The 20,252-nt window shown below is 39.7% G+C and overlaps 1 protein-coding gene across 4 annotated transcripts in view; it reads left to right on the plus strand.

The window, feature by feature from the left end:
* The window catches only part of LOC128931906 (uncharacterized), a 236,025-nt gene extending 216,468 nt beyond the window's left edge, over window positions 1-19,557 (plus strand). For 2 of the 4 annotated variants that reach the window (XR_013533582.1, XM_078368113.1), the window contains 2 exons: window positions 4,724-4,905; window positions 9,289-19,557. The gene's annotated coding sequence lies outside the window, so the exon portion shown is untranslated. Of the gene's footprint in view, window positions 1-4,723; window positions 5,203-9,288 lie in introns of those variants that run through there. The other 2 variants (XM_078368114.1, XM_054254754.2) reach the window with 2 other exon arrangements.
* The last annotated feature ends 695 nt before the right edge of the window (window positions 19,558-20,252 follow it).

Here is a 20,252-nt window from a genome sequence, read left to right on the forward strand (position 1 = left end):
ACGTGCCAGACCCCGACAGGCTACCAGTTCTGCCAGCTGGGCACTAGTTCCAGGAGGAAGGGAATTACTTGTAAGCACTGTTTGATCACTGACTACTGCATATCCTGCTTTTCAAACTCCATTTTCTGTAAATGTTTTTCTGTTAAGGTTAAGGTCAGGATTGGCTAGAGGAGTTCTTAAGAGATCCTCTTGAGACACAGTTCTGAGCTGTAACCTGCTGACAGTCATGTTCTGTGTCTTCCTCAGGAAGAAAAGTAGTTGGGTTGAGGGTTGCAAATGTGCACAGCTGAAGTACAGGCCTTCGAGCTGATATTTGACTAAGTCATTATCAGACAGCCATGAGCCTCCTTTAGGGGCCAGAATTTCAGCCACATTATGTGAAGTCCATACAGTTAGAAGCGGTTAAAAAAGTGCAAGGGAAAGATCTGAGACCAGTATAGCCACTGTGGCTACAATTCACAAGCAGTGTGGTCAGCTTTTCACTACTGCATCAATTTCCTTACTTAGGGGACTGCACCACAACTGGTGGCATGCCAGAGTCTGAGAACCCCCAGTGCCACTCCTGATTTTCTGAAACAGAGAGAACTTGTTTCTTGTCCGGAGGCTTAGAGCTGGAACCTGCAGTAGTGCCTGAGTTAGAGTCTGAAAGGCCGCCTCAGCTATAGGGTCTCATTGTATTAGATGGGTACTAGCTTTTTGTGTTTCATCAATCAGAGTGTGTAGGGGTTTTGCTATTTCACCACATCTGGGAAATCGGTAAAAACCAGTTACTCCCAAGAATTCCCAAAACTGTTTTACAGTCTTTAGATGGGGAAAGACCAGTATGGGTTGGAGACATTCTTTATCAAGGGCACAAGTGCCCTTAGACAAGATACACCCTAGAAAGCTGGGCTTCTGGTTAGGGAACCTTATATCCACAGGTGGCAAGGAAGTTTAGGAGGTCCTGGGTGGCCTGCTCACCCTGGATTTCTGAGTTTGCAGTTAAAATAAGTCATCCAGCTATTGAATAACCACAGTACCTGGATATAAAAAGTTGCTAAGGTCCTGGGCTAGAGCCTGGCCAAACAGCTGGGGCTATTCTGAAAGCCCTGGGGTAACACTGTCCAGGTGAGCTGAGAACTCTGGTCTAAAGGGTCTTCAAAGGCAAACAGAAACTGGGAGTCAGAATGTAATGGCACACAGGAAAAGGCATTCTTAGGTCTGGGACTGTAACCCATTGTGCCTCTCCTGGTATTTAAGAGAGCAAGGTGTAAGGGTTAGGCACAGCCAGGTGTAAAGGAAGTACAGTTGCATTAATAAGCCTGAGATCTTCCGCAAGCCCCCATTGCCCGTTAGGTTTTTGTCCTCCTCAAACTGGAGGATTGAAAGGGCTACTGCAGGACTGTACCAGGCTGTAAGCTTTTAAGTCCTTTACAATATGCTGTAGCCACTTTTTGGCTTCTCTTCTTAAGGGGTACTGTCTTTGTTTAAAAAAAAAAAAGAGGTGCAATCCCTTAGCCTTACTCAAATTCACATGCATTATTTGGCTGTCCAAATTGTCTGACCATTGTCCAAACCTCGGGATTAATCCCACCTTGAAATCATGGGCAGCACAGAGAGCTTTCCTTTCTGTTGATGTTCATATAGAAAACAGCTCCTGCTCTGGCTAATGGGTCCCACTCTAGTAAGGGAGTGGGACTTTCTGGCATGATGAGGAAGGCAGAAAGAAGAGCATATCTCCCCAATTACAGCTTAGGGGCTGGGGGAAGTATCAGGAGACTGCTTGTCCTAGGACTTCTCAGAAAGTTACAGACTTGGAGGACAGCTGTCCAGGGCAGGAGAGTAAAACAGAGAAGGCCACACCAGTGTCCAGGAGGAGATCAACTTCCTGGCCCCTGTGGTCAGCTTTACCTGTGGCTCTGTGAGGGTGAGGACTTCTGCTGGCACTTGCCCTGAGCATTTTCATTCCTGCTGCTGGGTCATCTGGTTAGCCACCTCAGGCCCTGGGAAAGTGGGCTTTCCAGTGATTCCCCTTGGCACAGTGGGCAAGTATGAGGTGTCCATTTCTCCTGGGACAATTCCTTATAAAATGTCCCATTAGGCCACAGTGGTAACAAGCTTTGCCAGACTGGCAGCTAACCCAAGCCTTTGCCTCATTTGAGGCCCTGGGGTCTGCTTGCCTGAGGCCATGGCTGTGGCTAGTGCTGTGGCTTTTCTCTGATCTCTCCTGCTCCTTTCAGCCTGTTCCTTCTGGTCTCTATTGTAAAGTACCGAGGTTGCTAGGTTTATAAGGATTCTGGACTCTGTTCTGTCCCCAGGGCCAGCTTCTGGAGCTTCCTCCAAATGTCTGCTCCTGACTGCAGAATAAACTTGTCCTTTAGTATTAACTGCCCCTCAATGGAGTCTGGTGACAGGGGAGTACACTTTCTCAAGGCTTCCTGCATTCACTCAAGGAAAGCTGTTGGGTTTTCTTTCCCTGAGTTATGGTGGATAACACTGCATATTTCCTGGACTTCCTCCTAGTTCACCTTAATCTCTCAAATATGCAGGTCTAGAGGTGCCCATGTCTCCAGGCCCCTCATTTTGAGTCAGGATCCCAGCGAGGGTCCATGCTAGGGATTACGTGTCTACCTGTATGAAATCTGTCATTCTCCTCTCGTGTCATCTGATCATGTAGTTGACTAAAGTACCAGCTGTCCTTAAACTCTTGAGCTGCTGCTGAAGCAGCCTCTGTCTCACTGCTGGTCAAGGTTTGATTAAGCAATAACATGATATTTTTTCAATCTAATTCATAGGACTGATGCAGTCTCTGCAAAGTATCTATGTACTAGTCTGGGTCATCTGAAACTTTTCCTAAATCCACTTAATTTGCTTTAAGTGAGAAAGTGAAAAGGGAGTGTGCACGTTAGTTGGTCAAATTCTCCTCCTACTGCCTGTAGAGGGCAGAGTCTGGGCATCCTAGTAGCCTAACAGGCCTTGGCCATTTCAGCCTCCCCAGTTCCTTTTGGATTATTGGAGCTGAGGAGGTCTGGTCAGCCTCCAGGGAATAGAGGCTGAATGTGGTTGAGAATAAATGTATCATAATAATGTCAGTTAGATAAACAGAACTATAGTTGCTAAAAATCTGGCAGGGAAAGTGTTAGACAAGCCAGACATAAGGGTGGAGGGCTTAGCTGAGGGACACCTGTTAAAATCAAGTAAGTCATTTCCTACTTTTTGGAATTCAGGCTTATCACTAAGCCTTCTAATCATGCTTTGGCTTGCTCTGTGCATCAACTCATTGTGCAGGTGGGTGGAGAAATTATGTAATCAGGCCTGTTCGTATGGTGTCTTCTACTGGAATTAAAATGGCAAATTAACAAATTCACATTGGTATTTATTTACCAGTCTCTACACTTGGTTAATATGCATCAGTCCATGAGAGGAACCCACACTGGGAAACAAACTGTTTTCCATTCCCCAGCTGAATTCTGAGACTACCCTGGACTTAGTATAGTTCCTTGTATGAAGCATATGCTCAGTTAGTGTTCATTTGCATGTTGAATTGAACTGAGTTTGTTTTCTAATGCACAAGAAGGTAAAGAAAATGCACCGTCTAGTGAATGGGAGAAGGAAATATGCACGTTAAGGGTTATGGAAATCATCAGTGCCAGGCACTCTTCTAAGCCATGTGTGTACAGTGTCCTCTTTAACATGGTTGGGATGCATGCTATTAGACAAGAGGTCTCTGTGGGCTTTCAACCCACATTTAGAAGACAAGCCCATTTTAAGAACCTATAACATTAGACTGTGGGCCATGGTGAATCTACCTTGGTGATGCCAACCTTGGAGTCTGTACAGCCTGCCAGCCTGCCTGTCATCGAAGAGACACAAACAGGGTGCTGGCCCTAAAGGAAGTAGAAGGAAAGCTTGTAACAGAGGTTGGGAGATACACAAAGAGCACCCACCCTGTGAGATTGTCTGTGGAGAAAGAGTCAAATAATTCACTTTAGAAAACTAAATGAATGTTTAAATCCTTCCAAAAGCATTATTCAGATAAAATTCAAATGTTTCCCAAGCTTATCAATGGAACAATTTTTTTCCACATGATTTTCATTAATATATACTAGAATAGCAATTCCTCTGACTTACTTTATTTCAACATGCAAATAAACATTAATTATGTATTTCATAAAAGGGATGATAATAGGTTCTAGGAAAGTCTTATAATTAATCTGAAAGATGTAATTTATATTTGGGATGCTCAAGGTTTGTAAGATACTTTAATCTTGACCAAAAAATCCCTGAAGGAGATCTTATTACCCTCATCTCACAGTAAGGAAACCGAGATTCAAAAAGGTCAAGTCTTTTGCTTAATGTCACCCATATTTGAAGCCTGTGTTTGAAGCCATGTTTGAATTAACTATAGATTGAATTTATAGTTCTTTAAGATGGACTTTTTCTTAAGTAACTTGCAATCTTGAGTGGAATACAAGACAGGTATATGGCTGTGTAACACATGCTGGAAAACCTAGAGAGGGACATAGTGTGTTGCAGAGCATGCAGAGAAAGTTAACATTACTTTCATCTGGGAGGATTCAAGAAATATTTTATTTGTGATGTGGCATTTGAGTGGAGCCTCAAGGGGAAATAAAAATTGTCCCATGTAGTAGAATTATGGAAATAAATTTAGAACATCTTAACCTGTATACAGAGAGAACCACCAAAAACCGAATAAGTGATACAATTGTTGTGTACCTAACAGTACAAAACATGAAGGTACAGAGGTGGACAGGACGTCCCTGAACTCAAGATGGTTCACAACACAGTACAACGACCTTCCCTGAATACTTCCACTGGAAACACAGAGGAGCTCCAGCTTGGCTTCTAGTGGAGCAAATGATGAAGCTGACTGGAGATGGATTTGCACCCAAGAGACTAGAGAAGGTAAGTCCAAGCAACAACAAATGCACTGAGTGACAGAGTCACAGAAATAGGTAACAATGAAACATTGAGACTAGCCAGAACAATCCGGAACTGGAAATACGTGCCTGTGCGGCCAAAGCACAAAGACGACAAGGCATTTGAGTTCTGCATGCTCTTAACCACTCTTACCGGGACCAATTCTGCATTGATCTGGTATATTTTGAAGTTCCGTATAATGCTTTGTTTCTATTAAAAAGGACTGTTAGGGTTAAGAAACAGCTCGAAGCTGGAGCTTGGTCTTGGGGTTGACTGTAATGGTAGAAAAGTACAGAGGAAGAGCGTGACTTGCTGGGGAATTACAGAAACTATCTCAGCTTGGGTGAACTATTAGGGTATGAGCTTCTCATTAACAGAAGTTTTGTTTAATGGCCTTAAATGTCATGCCATAAATTCTTGGTTGATTTCATAGGTAATGGGTAGCATTATCTTTTAAATAAGGATGTAAAACAGATATAAATTGCCAAAGCAAAAGCTGTAGGAAGAGAAAAAAGAATGTAAAATAGAGAAAAGTGCCTCACAGTGGTCATGTTCAGTACTTTCTTGCTGGAGAATATTCTATGATCTGGAGCTATGGAATCGCTCTCCCTTATGATTTGCTGCTTGTTACAGCCGTAATCTCTGTGTGCAGCAGAACAAAGTGCGGACAGGCCGGAGTGTTCCTGGATGTCCTCCTTTATCAGACAACCGTTACTTTTCAGCCATTTTTACTCCAGCAAGAAATAAGAGACCAATGTTATAAAACAGGACTGTCCACCCGAACTAGTGAGCATCCCAGGAATATACTAGGACATAAAATATACCCTCTTTAGTGTTCCTCCTCTGTATTTAATTCCTTAGATTCAAATGGAGAAGAGGCATCTTTAAAAAGAAAAGAAACTCTCCAACCTAAGTTTAAATTTTTCTCTATGAGAAAAGTGCTTGCTAGGGAATAGAAACTATCTCAGCTTGGGTGAAATATTAGGGTATGAGCTTTCCATTAACAGGAATTTTATCTTATCTATTCTGGGATCCTGAGAACCTAATTCAATGGTGTTCTATACATTATCATAATTAAAAGGGTCTCAGTAATGGAAAAATTCAGTGCCATTTGGCTCTAGACACACTTTAAGAATTACCACCAAATAACTGAGATATTGCAAGTAGGAATATAAATAGCTGTTTCAGTTTCAAACACGGAACCTCTGGAGCATGAGAAATGTCCTAACAAGTAGCAGCAGAACATTCCAGCAGGGTTCTAAAATGCTGAGATTTCAACCCATGCACACCAATGCCAATATTAACAGTCACCAATATGGAACAAATTATTCCCTTTTGAAAAATTGTATTCAAAGATGAATAAAAAGCCAGAATCAGAGGACAAATAAGCCAATTTTCAACCCTAAGAAACATGAATTTTTAAGTGAATTGCATAGATTAGCTCATTAGTACAGCTTTGTCATAAAATGTATGTATTCTGCAGAGAAACAGCCTGGCCATAGCACTTTCCAGCTGTACAGGAGTCACTGGCAAGAGATAAGATGACTGGAAAAAAGACAGGATGGCATTTGCTGGAGATTGCTAACGTGGTTTCATCTGGGTCCTTTCAGAATCGGGGAGCCTGAGCCAGTTCCAGCAACCACCACCACCAAAATCCAATTGAGCAATAGACAGTCAAAGAAATAGACAAAAATGGAACACTGAGCCTAGCCAGAACAGTGTGGAACTGACTTCTCCGGTGTCCTCCTTCTCCTCCTCTGACCCTCCAGCCCTTCAATTTCTTTGTCACCAGCTTCCTGACTCTTGCTGCAGCCAGTGGCTATCTAACCTCTCTGAGTTGCAGTTTCCTCAGTTCTGAAACTGGGCTAATTAATACATGGGGTAACAGGGTGTAAAATTAAGACTTTAAAAAATCCTCTGCACTAGAAATGTAGTAATCCTCTGTGTAATTCAAATTTTAGAAAACAATAGGCAGGCCATGGGGCTCATGCCTGTAATCCCAGCAATTTGGGAGTCCGAGGTGGGTGGATCACAATGTCAGGAGATCGAGACCATCCTGATGAAGACAGTGACCCATCTCTACAAAAAATACAAAAACTTAGCTGGGTGTGGTGGGACGTGCCTGTAGTCCCAGCTACTTGGGAGGCTGAGGCAGGAGAATTGCTTGAACCCAAGAGGCGGAGGTTGCAGTGAGCTGAGACTGGGACACTGCACTCCAGCCTGTGGGTGACAGAGCAACACTTCATCTCAAAATGATAGTAAATATAAAAATTCCATAAAATTCTGATTTTCAACATGAAAATTTTGAAATATTTTTTAAATATCAAAACTATATACATACAGATGCCCTTATTTTGCTGTTACCCTAATTACATGCTTTGTCTACCTGCTGTGTACCGACCACTTACAGCATCGCCCTTACCAGGTCACTTGGAGGAGTGGTAATAAAGTACGCAAAGCTCCTAGGACAGTGCCTGTCCTGTTAACAGATACCTGGCAGCAATTATTATTTTTTTGTAGATAATTATAACAGCGAACCATGTTTTCTCTGATACTTTCACTTTCTAATATCACTGTTGTTATGACCTCTCAGATTCTACCATCATTATCCCTCTTCACGGCTGAGCTTGATAATCTTGGGAAGCCTCAAGTAGTTACACAGATAATAATAGCAGAAATCTCACTGATTCATGAAAATGTGTTACAAGCCGTCAACAGGAAACACTCTTTCTAAAATATACAGAGCCTACTGAATCTTAAGGGGAAACTGACATTTATTATTGCCCATTATGTGTCAGACAGTTTGCTAGGTACCTTCATCTGGATAATCTCATTTAGTCTTGTTAAACTAACTACTTAGAAGAATATTTGCTTTATTAATTGAATGAACATAAAGACCATGGGCACTGTCTATTTTAATTGATAAGCGAGTATTATATTAGGGAGAGACTCACTCATGTAGCAAAAATGTATTGACTGCTTACTGAGTGCCAGAAACTGCGAGGAACCAAGGACAGAGATGAAAAGAAAAAGCCATAACAGAACTGACTCACTCCAACCCCAGCTGCTTGAGTATTGGGTACTAAAGGCTCACAGGTGGCTTCAGCCAGGGGAAGCAGCCTCATCCAGAAAAGCCTGTGAGGTCATGCCTTCCTGCATGAGCAGTCCAGGCCAATGAATGATACATGGGACAAGAAGCCCAGGCCCGTGGCTCCAGGTGCGGCAAGTCTATAGTGATGTTTACATTTCAGAGCACACTGAGGAATCAGTGAAGTTAGACTCCAGTGCAGCCACAACACCTGTGCTTAGCTCCTTCCTCTAGCCTGTCCTGCTTTCCTCTTTTCCTTCCAGGTTCTCCCTGAGAGCACTCCCTCAATGACTCATTCAATAAGAATCCCATTCCATGCTCTGCTTCTAGGGAGCCTAGCCTCATCTGCCTTCAAGGAGCCTTTTGCCTAGTAGAAAACCCACCTGTAAACATACAAACACGATATAAATCATAACGTGAAGTCATGAATGTGAACGCACAGAACACTGAGTGCACAGAAGCAGCAGCATGACAGAATCGCACTCAATTCCATGCCCATGGGACATGGGAAAAAGGAAGACGAAATACCCACCCAAACTTCAAGTACAGTAAGGCATTGGTTCTAGAGCAGAGATTAGCACATTTTTTCTTAATAAATATACAGTGAGCATTCTAGGACTTTCAGGGGCATAGGAGAAATTATGTATATTGTGTAGGTACTTCTACAACCATTTCAAATGTGCTGACAGGCAGCTGACCCGACTATGCTTTGGGTGTATCTAGAACACTGTTTTACAAACAATATGCATAGCAGCCACTACATGATGTTGTGAAAATAGATCCTGGTTTAGTAGGTCAGGGGTGGGGCCTGAGAATCTGTATTTCTAATACGCACCTAGGTGATGTTGACACTGCTGGTCCTTAGTCCTCACATCAAGAAATAAGCCTCTAGAGAGAGAAGTATGGTAAAAGGAAGAATCCTAAAAGAAAAACAGTTGAGTAAAGCTGCAGGAGTTTTAGGAGCAGAGGAAGCAATAGCGAGGGCTCTAGGCTGAGGTTAGAGGGAGTGCTAAGTAATTTAATTAATGGACATTTATTAACCATCAACTCACTGCAAATCATTGCTCTGAGGGAGCCAATTGTCCAGCAGAAACCTGCTGTATCAAGGGCTCAGATACACACGGATAGAGGAACTCAACAAATAGATGCTTTGTATGCCCAGCAACCACTAGTCCAACTTCAGATTGCCATAACCCTGGCTATTTATCTCTGTAGACAAGATTATTTCTTTTAAAACAACTATGTCATCTTTATCATTGTTTTTTGTTTTAAATACCTAGGTCGTCCTGTAATCCCAGCACTTTTGGAGGCCAAGGCAGGAGGATCACACGGTCAGGAGTTCAAGACCAGCATGGCCAGCATAGTGAAACCCCATCCCTACTGAAAAAAACAAAAAAATTAGCTGGGCATGTGGGTGTCTGTAATCCTAGCTACTCAGGATGCTGAGGCAAGAGAATTGCTTCAACCTGAAAGGTGGAGGTTGCAGTGAGCCAAGGTTGCAGCACTGCACACCAGCCTGGGCAACAGTGCAAGACTCCATCTAGAAAAAGAAAAAAAAAAAGCCTGTGTTTTCTTTTACCTTCCCAAATACACACATAGTTTACTGTGGCATCTGTATTCCCATTGCTATGCTCTGTTCCCAAACTTCATTTTTTTAAATTATACTTTAGGTTCTGCAGTACATGTGCAGACCATGCAGGACTGTTGCATAGGTACACACATGCAACACACTTTGCTGAAGTTGCTTATCTTTAGGAGACTTTGGGCTGATAGGATGGAATCTTCTAGACATGCAATCATGTCATCTGCAAATAGAGACAATTTGACTTTGTCTTTTTTAAATTGATGATGATGATGATGATTTTTTTGCCCTGATTTCTCTGGCTAAAGCTTCCAATACTGTGGTGAATAGGAGTGGCAAGAGCATTTCCTTTGAAAACTGGCAACCTTTTCAACCATTCAGGACATACGCATAGGCAAGGACTTCATGACTAAAACACTAAAAGCATTGGCGCCAAAATGGACAAATGGGATCTAATTAAACTCCAGAGCTTCTGCACAGCAAAAGAAACAATCATTAGAGTGAACCAGAAACCAACAGAATGGGAAAAGCTTTTGTCATCTCCGCATCTGACCAAGGGCTGATATCCAGGATCTACACAGAACTAAAATCACCTCGAAAATCAACCACATGTTCTCAGTCACAGACCATTGTTGAACAATGAGAACGTATGGACAGAAGGAGGGGAACATCACACACTAAAGTCGGTCGGTGGGGGACATTGGGAGGGATAGTGAAGGGTAGGGAGTTGGGAAGGGATAACATGGGGAGAAATTCCAGATATAGGTGAAGTGGATGAAGGCAGCAAACCACATTGCCCTGTGTGTACCTATGCAACAATCCTACATGTTCTTCACATGTACCCCAGAACCTAAAGTGCAATAAAATATATATTTTAAGAAAAGATACACAAAGACTGAAAATAAAGGGTTTAAAAAAGACATTTCATGTAACTTAAAACCAAAAAAGAGGAGTAGCTGCAGTTATATCAGACAAAACAGATTTTAAGAAAAAAACTTATTGGGTTCATGATAAAGTAATTGTAGTTTTTTCATTACTTCTAATATAAAAAGACATTTTTAAAAGTCATTATGTAATGATAATGGCAAAAGGACACAATAATTGCAAATACATATGCATCCAACACTGGAGCACCCAGCTATATGACGCAAATATTATTAGAGATAAGGAAAGAGGCAGACCCCAGCACAATAGTAACTGGAGGCTTCAAACCCTCCTTTCAGCATTGGACAGATGATCCAGACAGGAAATAGACAAAAAAATCGACAAAGACACATTTAAGGCCAAATACAACAAATGGATATTTAAAGAACATTTCATCAAATGGCTAAAGAATACACATTCTCCTCAGCACATCGATCATTCTCAAAGATAGAAGATACATTAGGTTACAAAAAAAGTCTTAAAGAAAAAAACTGAAATTATATCAGGTATCTTCTCTGACCACAAGAAAATAAAACTAGAAATCAAAAACTGGAGAATTTTGGAAACTCTAGTAACACGTGAAAATTAAACAGTATGCACCTGAATGAACAGATCAATGAATAAATTAACATTGACACTTTTTGAACAAGTGATAGTGGAAACAACATACTAATACCTGTGGGATACAGAGAAAGCAGTGCTGAGAGGGAAGTTTAGAGCACTAAGTGCCCACATCAGAAAAGTAGAAAAACTTCACATAAACAACCTAATAATGCATCTTAAAGGACTAGAAAAGCAAGGGCAAACATAGTAAAGAGCAAACTATTAATAGTCAGAGCAAAATACTAAAACTGGAACAAACAAAACAACACAGAAGAACAGTGAAATTAAAAGCTGTTTCTTAAAAAAAAAATTGACAAACCTTTAGCCCAAATAAGAAGAGAGACAACCCACATAAATAAAATCAGAGAGAAAAAAGGAGACATTACAGTCAATACTACAGAAATTGAAAGCATCACTAGTGGCTACTATGAGAAACTTTCTGCCAATACGTTAGAAAAGTGTGAAGAAATCAATTTCTAGACACATACAACTTACTAAGATTAAACCATGAAGAAATTCAAATCCTGACAGACCAATAACAAGTTACAAGATTAACACCATAATAAAAAGTCTCCCAGCAAAGAAGAGCTTGGGAACCGATGGCTTCACTGCTGAATTTTACCAAACATGTGTAGAAGATCTAATACCAACCCTGCTTAAACTATTTTGAAAAAGGGGATGAGTGAATACTTTCAAAGCTAAGGAGATAGACCCCTATACAATAGTAACTGAAGACTTCACACCCTCCTTTCAGCATTGGACAGACCATCCAGACAGAAAATCACAAAGACACACTGAATTTTATGAGGTTACTGTTACTGTGATGTCAACACCAGACAAAGACGCAAAAAACAAAATTACACCCCAATAACCCTGTTGAATAATGAGGCAAAAAATTCTCAACAAAATACCAGCAAACTGAATTTGACAACACATTAAAAAGATCATTCATTATGACTAAGGGGATTTATCCCAGGGATGCAAGCATGGTTCAGTATATGCAAATCAATCAGTGTGAAACATCCTATCAAGAGAATGAAGGACAAAAACGATATAATCATTTCCATCTATGCTGAAAAAGTATTTGATTAAATTCAACATCTCTTCAAGATTAAAAAATATTCTTAAAATCTAGCTATGGAAGAAAAATACATCAACACAATAAAAGCCATTTATGACAGACAAATAATATCATACTGAATGGGCAAAAACTGAATACCTTTCTTCTAAGATCTATAACGAGACAAGGCTGCCCACTTTCACCACTGTTATTCAACATACCACTGCGAGTTCTAGCTAGAGCAATCCAACGAGCAACAAAGGGCATTCAACCTGGAAAAGAAGTGAAGTTATCCTTGACTGAGAACTAAAGACAAAGAACACATGATCAGTTCAGTAGATGCACAAGAGGCTCTCAATGAAATTCAACATCCCTTTCTTTTGAAAATTCTCAAGAAACTAGGTGGTGAAGGAACATACCTCAAAATAATAAGAGACGTCTATGACAAACCCAAACATTATACTGAATGGGCAAAAGCTGGCAGCATTCCCCTTGAAGACAAGGATGCCCTCTTTCACCATTCCTATTCAATGTAATATTGGAAGTCCTGGCCAGATCAATCAGGCAAGAGAAAAGAATAAAGGGCATCTAAATAAATAGGGAGTCAAACTAAACCAAACATCACCTGTTCTCATTTATAAGTGGGAGCTAAATGATGAAAATATATGGAGACAAAGAGGGGAACACCTGACACTATGGCTTACCTTGGGGTGGAGACTGGGAGGCGGGACAGAAGCAGAAAGAGTAACTATTGAGTATCAGGCTTAGTACTTGCATCATAAAATAATCTTTACAACAAACTTCCCTAACACAAGTTTACCTGTATCACAAACTTGCACATGTACCCCTGAACCTAAAATAAAAGTTTTAAAAGGAGAGAGAGATTTTCTTTTCTTTTTTTTTTTTGAGACAGAGTTTCGCTCTTGTTACCCAGCCTGGAGTGCAATGGCACGATCTCGGCTCACTGCAACCTCTGCCTCCTGGGTTCAGGCAATTCTCCTGCCTCAGCCTCCTGAGTAGCTGGGACTACAGGTGCGCACCACCATGCCCAGCTAATTTTTTGTATTTTTAGTAGAGACGGGGTTTCACCATGTTGACCAGGGTGTCTCGATCTCTTGACCTCGTGATCCACCCGCCTCGGCCTCCCAAAGTGCTCGGGTTAGAGGCTTGAGCCACCGCACCCGGCTGAGATTCACTTCTTGAGAGAGATTTATCTGAGCTCCAAAGCAGAGTGCAAGTAATCCTAAGAAAAGTTGACACCTTTTTAAGAAAGATATTTTAAAAATATATCCTTGTTTGCAGACGGTATAATCTTACATTTGGAAAACCTGAAGACGCCACCAAAAACCTATTAGAACTGACAAATTCAGTAAAATTGTAAGGTATGAAATAAACACAAAAACATGTTGTATTACTATGTGCCAACAGCAACCAATCTGAAAAATAAGTAATCTAATTTAAAAGAGCTACAAATAAAATTTTATGCATAAATTTAGAGAAAGAAGTAAGGCCTCAACAATAAAAACTGTAAAACATTTATGAATGAAATTGAAGAGGACATGAAAGAATAGAAAGATATTCCATGTTCATGGATTAGAAGAATCAGTATTATTAAAATGTGCATACTACACAAAACAATCTGCAGATTCAATTCAATCCCTATCAAAATACCAGTGGCAGTCTTCAGAGAAATAGAGTAACAATTCCAAAATTTGTATGGTACCACAAAAGACCCAGAATAGCCAAATCTATCCCAATCAAGAAGTACAACACTGGAAAAATCACATTACCTAATTCAAATTACACCACAGCGCTATATCAATCAAAACAGCTTGATACTGGTCTTATAAAAAAGACACATAGACCAATGGAATAGAAGAGAGAATCCAGAAAGAAATCCATACATCTTCAGTGAACCCATTTTCAACAAAGCTGCCAAGAACATATGCTATGGAAAGGACAATCTCTTAAAGAATTGTGCTGTGAAAACTGGGTATTCAGATGCAGAATCATAAAACTGAACTCTCTGTTGCAGATGCAGAAATCAAATGAAAATGGATTACGGACTTAAATCTTAGACCTCAAACTATGAAACTACTACAGAAAACATTAGAAAAACTCTCCAGGACATTGGACTGGGCAGATTTCTACAAGCACAGGCCACCAGAGCTGAAGTGGACTGATGGGATTGCATCAGGTTAAAAAGCTTCTACACAGCAAAGAAAAGAATCAACAAAGTCAAAATACAACCCACCGAATGGGAGGATATATTTGCAAGCTATCCATCTGATGAATAATTAATAACCAGAGTATGTAAGGAGCTCAAACAACAGGAAAAAAATCTAATCTGATTTGAAAAAGGGCAAAAGATCTGAATAGACATTTCTCAAAAGACGACAAACAATTGGCAAGCTGGTATATAAAAAGGTGCACAACACTATTGATCATTAGAGAAATGCAAATCAAAATTATAATGAGAGATCATTTCACCTCAGTTAAATTGGCTTTTATCCAAAAGACAGGAAATAAATGCTGGTGAGAATGGGGAGAAAAGGGTGCTCTTGTTCATTGTTGGTGGGATGTAAACTAGTGCAACCACTATGGAGAGGAGTTTAGAGGTTCCCAAAAAAATTAAAACTAGAGCCATCAAATGCTCCACCAATCACTGCTGGGTATGTACCCAAGAGAAAGGAAATTAGTATATCAAAGGCGAATCTGCACTCCCATATTCATTGCAGCAACTGTTCACAATAGCCAAGATTTGGAAGCAACCTAAGTGTCCATCGACAGATGAATGGATAGGGAGAATGTGACACACAGACGCAGTGGGGTACTCTTCAGTAAAAAGAATGAGATCCTGTCATGTGGAACTGTATGGATGGAACTGGAGGTCATTATGTTAGGTGAAATAAGACAGGCATCAAAAGACAAACTGCATAGTCTCACTGATTTGTGGGAGCTAAGAATTAGAACAATTGAACTCGTGGAGATAGAAGAAAAATAGTTACCAGAGGTTGGGAAGTGTAGTAGTTGTGTAGGGGAATTGGGGATGGTTAATCGGTACAAAAATATAGTCAGATACAATGAGTAAGACCCAGTATTTGCTAGCAAAACAGGGTGACTACGGTCAATACTAACCAAAAGGATTATAAATCATTCTGTTCTAAAGACACATGCACATGTATGTTTACTGTGGCACTCTTCACAATAGCAAAGACTTGGAACCAACCCAAATGCCCATCAATGAGAGACTGGATAAAGAACATGTGGCACATATACACTGTAGAATACTATGCAGCCATAAAAAAGGATGAGTTCATGTCCTTTGCAGGGACATGGGTGAAGCTGGAAACCATCATTCACAGCAAACTGACACAAGAACAGAAAACCAAACACCACATGTTCTCACTCAAGTGGGTGTTGAACATTGAGAACACATGGACACAGGGAGGGTAACATCACATGCTTGGGCCTGTCAGTGGGAAAAGGGATAGCAAAGGGTGGGGGGATTGCAGAGGGATAGCATTAGGAGAAATACCTAAAGTAGATGACGTGGTGATAGAGTAGCAAAGCACTGTGGCACGTGTGTACCTATGTAACAATCCTGCATGTTCTGTACATGTACCCCAGAACTTAAAGTATAATTTAAAAAACCACAAAATATCTAAAATAGTAGAATTGGATTGTTTGTAACACAGAGAAAGAATAAATGTTTGAGGTGATGGATGCCCCATTTACCCTGATGTGATGATTATACATTGTGTGCCTTATAAAAATACCTTATGCACCTTGCAAATATATATATACCTACTATGTATATAAATATATATATATACCTACTATATACCCACAAAGAATCAATGAAAATACAAATACATTTTTTTAAATCCCAAATATACATTGAAATAAGTATATCAAAGGGCCACAGGAGGTAACTGAAAGAGTTCCTAGTGGCCAAATGAAAAAATTTGAGCAACAAAATTAGGTAGTATTATATTAAAACCCAAAATAAACACACATAGTATCCATAAGTCCATAAATACATAATTGGTGTATCTATAAATACATAATGGAATAAATTAATTAAATGGGGAAAAAAAGACAAACCTTCCATGCAGAATAATTCTAAATAATTCATGTAGACAATCTTTCCTCAAGTGGGGGGAACATTACTTCCCACGTTTTAAGTGTGGTCTGTATATAGTGCCTTTCTTCCAAAGTGTACAGCATGGAGAGGAAGAAAACAGTAACTTTACAGTGGAAAATCCTGGCAGACACTTCCTCAGCCTAGTGGTCAGGGTCAACGTCAACAGTCATAAACCATGCTGATGGTACATATCCTTTAGATAATCAGGTGAAAATGGCACTTTGCCTCTGTGATTTTCCCCCCACAAAATGGTAAGGCCACTTTAATCCTGAGGGAAACCATCAAATAAATTCCAATATAAAGACATCCTATGAAACATCTGACCAGTAATTTTCAAAACTGTCAAGGTCACCAAAAACAAGTAGAGTCTGAAAAACTGTCATAGCTAAGAGGAGTCTAGAAAGACAATAACGACTAAATACAACGTGGAATCCTGAATGGGATCCTGGTGGAGAAAAAGGACTTTAGGCAAAAATGGTAATAAATGTGAATAAAGTGTAGATTTAATAATAATGTGCCAATATTAGTGTATCAATTGTAACGTATGTTCCATAATATGAGATGGTAAAAAGAGAAACTCGTGTGTGTGGTTACATGTAGCAGTAGTAACACTATACAAAGAAACTAAAAACAACTAAAAAAAAAAAAAATAGTGATTACCTAAGGGGAAGAAGGCAGGCTGTGATCACGTAGGTGTTTTCTGGGGTGCCTGAAATGTATTTCCTAATCTGAATGAGTAAGAAATTGGTATTAACACAGGCACTTGGTTTAGTGATACTCATTAAGCATTATTACTATATGTTAAGCCTACATATCTATTTTATATACTTTCATCACTATAAAAGTATAAAAAAAGAGTGGAATGAAATATACTGAAATTATAAAGGAGACTGTCTCTGAAGTGAGATTATGGATTTTTATTCTTTATCCGACTTTTAAAACCTTTAAAAATTTTTTCTACAATAAATGTAAATGTTATTTATAATCTTATAAGTTCAGCTTATTAAAGACGGAAAGAAAAGCAGACTCTTGATGAGTATGTGCCGAGGAGTAGCCTTGTTCTCTGCATTTGCAGCTTTATGTTGTGCTAACAGCAGAAGGGAAATATACTAGTTATGGTCATTTCACTGCACACCAAATGGAAATGTAGGGTAGGGCATAATGCCTGAAAACTCTAAAAATGCTGTATTATAGTTTTCCATAAGTCATTCCAATGTCTTAAAATTGTTTTCACAATTCCCAGTTTGGAAATAAGCTAATGAACAACAAAAATACAGTGACTTTGGAGAAGACATGAAGACCCACAGAAAAGATGGCAAAACGTGGCTTATCATTTCTCAGCCTCCATTTAGAAGCAATGAAGTATCTGGCCTTGTGCTTTCATTTGTGATGTCAACTATCAGAGGAGACATTGTATGTGAAATAGATGAAAACCTTAGCCCGACTTTGTGCAGGCATTTCAAAGGAGGCACTCCAAGAGATGTTTACCCTTAGAGGAGTCTAATACTGGATACATTTTCTTTTTTTTTCAATTATGTGTGACTTTTTATAAGTCACATAGGCGTCCCTGGGCCTCATGTGTTCATCTATAAAATGAGCCTTTGGAATAAATTGCTTCTAAGGACCTTCCTAGCGTTAAACTCCTGTGTCAAAAGAATATTCCAACATATGGGAGGGGAGATCTTATGATAAAATCAATGGTGAAGATAATAGCATTGAACACTCCATAGCAACTTTTACCTATAAAGTATTTTTAATTTATATTCATTTTATCCTCAACAGCTTGCATCTATTTTCAGTAGAAATAGAAATATCTTTATACCTACCATGGAAATGTAAAAACGGAGGTGATGTGGATATTGACATGGAGCAATAGAAAATGTGAAATTTTAATGTATTCTGAAAACACAGGGCCTGGCTTGATGTAGCTGCAGCATTCTGGCTCCTGAGCATTCTGGTTCTCAAGGCTCTGTGTTTACTTTTTCCATCTATAAAATGATTAAGAACTATCATCCCCTTATGGTCACTTCCAAACAGGCTTCCACAAAAAGTTATCTGGTAAGGTGTAAATTATTTTCTCTGGGACTGTGGCACAGTAGTGATCAACGGTGTTAATAATAGTAACTTTGTTTAAAAAATGAAGTAACCATGAAGTAATGAGACTAGTTTATGTGGCTCCAAACCATCTCTAAATACTAGGACAGATTAAAATACGGTCATTGTATGCCACATCCTGCACTGCATCATTTTATTAGCTGTTAATATGAATTCATCTCCAATCCCCAGGTTCATTACACAGATCCAAATCCAAGCTCCACCACTAATTCCCTCTTGTCCCCAGGAAAATGTTCTAATTTCCTAGGCCTCTTTTGTCAGTTTTGAGGACCAAAATCAGTATATAGACACACACACACACATGCACACACACACGCAGCATACAACAGTGCCTACTACACACCGTAAGCCTCATACGGATTTGCTATTATAACTTGCTTAAGGGAAATAACAATGTAAATAGATGTTTCTAAATCAATGCTTGATCAAGAAAGGAACTGATTTCTTCAAGTAACTAAATCCAATTAATAATAGAGGGTAATAACTCATAGACTAAAACTCTACAACTATTCACTTCCTGGGAAAATGAATTGACTTAATTAGCAAAACTAATGAATTTCCTTAGTAAATGGTTTGTACATATATGGACAAGTTTCTTCTTTCCTTGCCTAATCTTCATCTTCTGAAGACCCCCATCTGAGACCCACCCTCATCTGAGACCCACCTCCAGCTGTGTGGATGCCATGTGAGCCCTGAGAGTCAGGCACCTGTCCCAAGGTAAGCTGACCAGACTGCTGGCAGAGAAATCTTGGGACTAGAACCAAGAAAGGAAGTCACTCCCAAGTAGTTTACTGTAGGATGGGAAACTCAGACTGTATTTTCATCTTCTGTGGTGTTGACTAGAGAGATGGAGGAAATTTTTATACACAAAGAAGGAGAAGAAAGATGTCACTGTGCAGACAGAATCAGAAATTAAACAAATAGAAAGTCAATTCTGAGAGCTTCTGAGTTCCTGTTCCCAGGAGTCCTGAGAACTGATCATGTGTGTTCGTGGCTTCTGTGAGACACCCTAGTATCTGTGAAATCAATCTCCATTATGCTCAACTTAGCTAGTATTATTTTCTTTCACTTGATCCTAAAGATTCTAAAAAATAGTATGTCTACTTAAGCCAACTACTCCAAAGGTCATCGTTCATTAAGGTATAGTTGAGGCTACACTCACAACTCTAATGCACTTAGGTTTTAAATTATAAGTAAAAAGTAGAGACAGAGAAGTATTCATCTGAGATATGGTAACCAAGAGTGTTAAGTTCTCAAAAAACAAACAAAGGTTTGTGAAATTGTGGAGATCAAAGTCTGAATCTTACATAAGATTCACATTAATATGAAGAGAAATTAATAAAAAAGACAGCTTTAGCCCAGGTATAAAATGGCTCATTCCCCAGTTCAGCTCTGAGATTCTGGCTTCAGGAGTTAAAAAGAAAAAATAAAAATCTCAGTTTCCAATGAGCCCTGCAAATTCAAGTCCTGTCTGTAATAAGCAAGTCCAAAGTGTAATAAACAACCTTGATCTAAGAGAGAGTGGTGGCGGGGGCCCTAAGACAAGGAGAAAAAAGCCGAATAAAAAAGACACAGCTTCTTTTCAGATCTTCTTAATAATTTTCAAGTCATATTTCCACTATCTTGACAAAGCAATAGGAAGGCAAGCCTCCAGGGTTAGACAGTGATAGATGAGAATGACTGGGCCAATCTTGGAGTTGCTCTTGGGAGTGGCAGTGTGCCATCCATTTATGTGCCCAAGCTTGGGCTCTTTTCTTCATTGCCTAGAACAGGGTTAGATGTCTTAATAGGTGATTCCTAAAACTGGCAAATC

Source organism: Callithrix jacchus, chromosome 4, assembly GCF_049354715.1.
Source record: "Callithrix jacchus isolate 240 chromosome 4, calJac240_pri, whole genome shotgun sequence".
Taxonomy (NCBI): domain Eukaryota; kingdom Metazoa; phylum Chordata; class Mammalia; order Primates; family Cebidae; genus Callithrix; species Callithrix jacchus.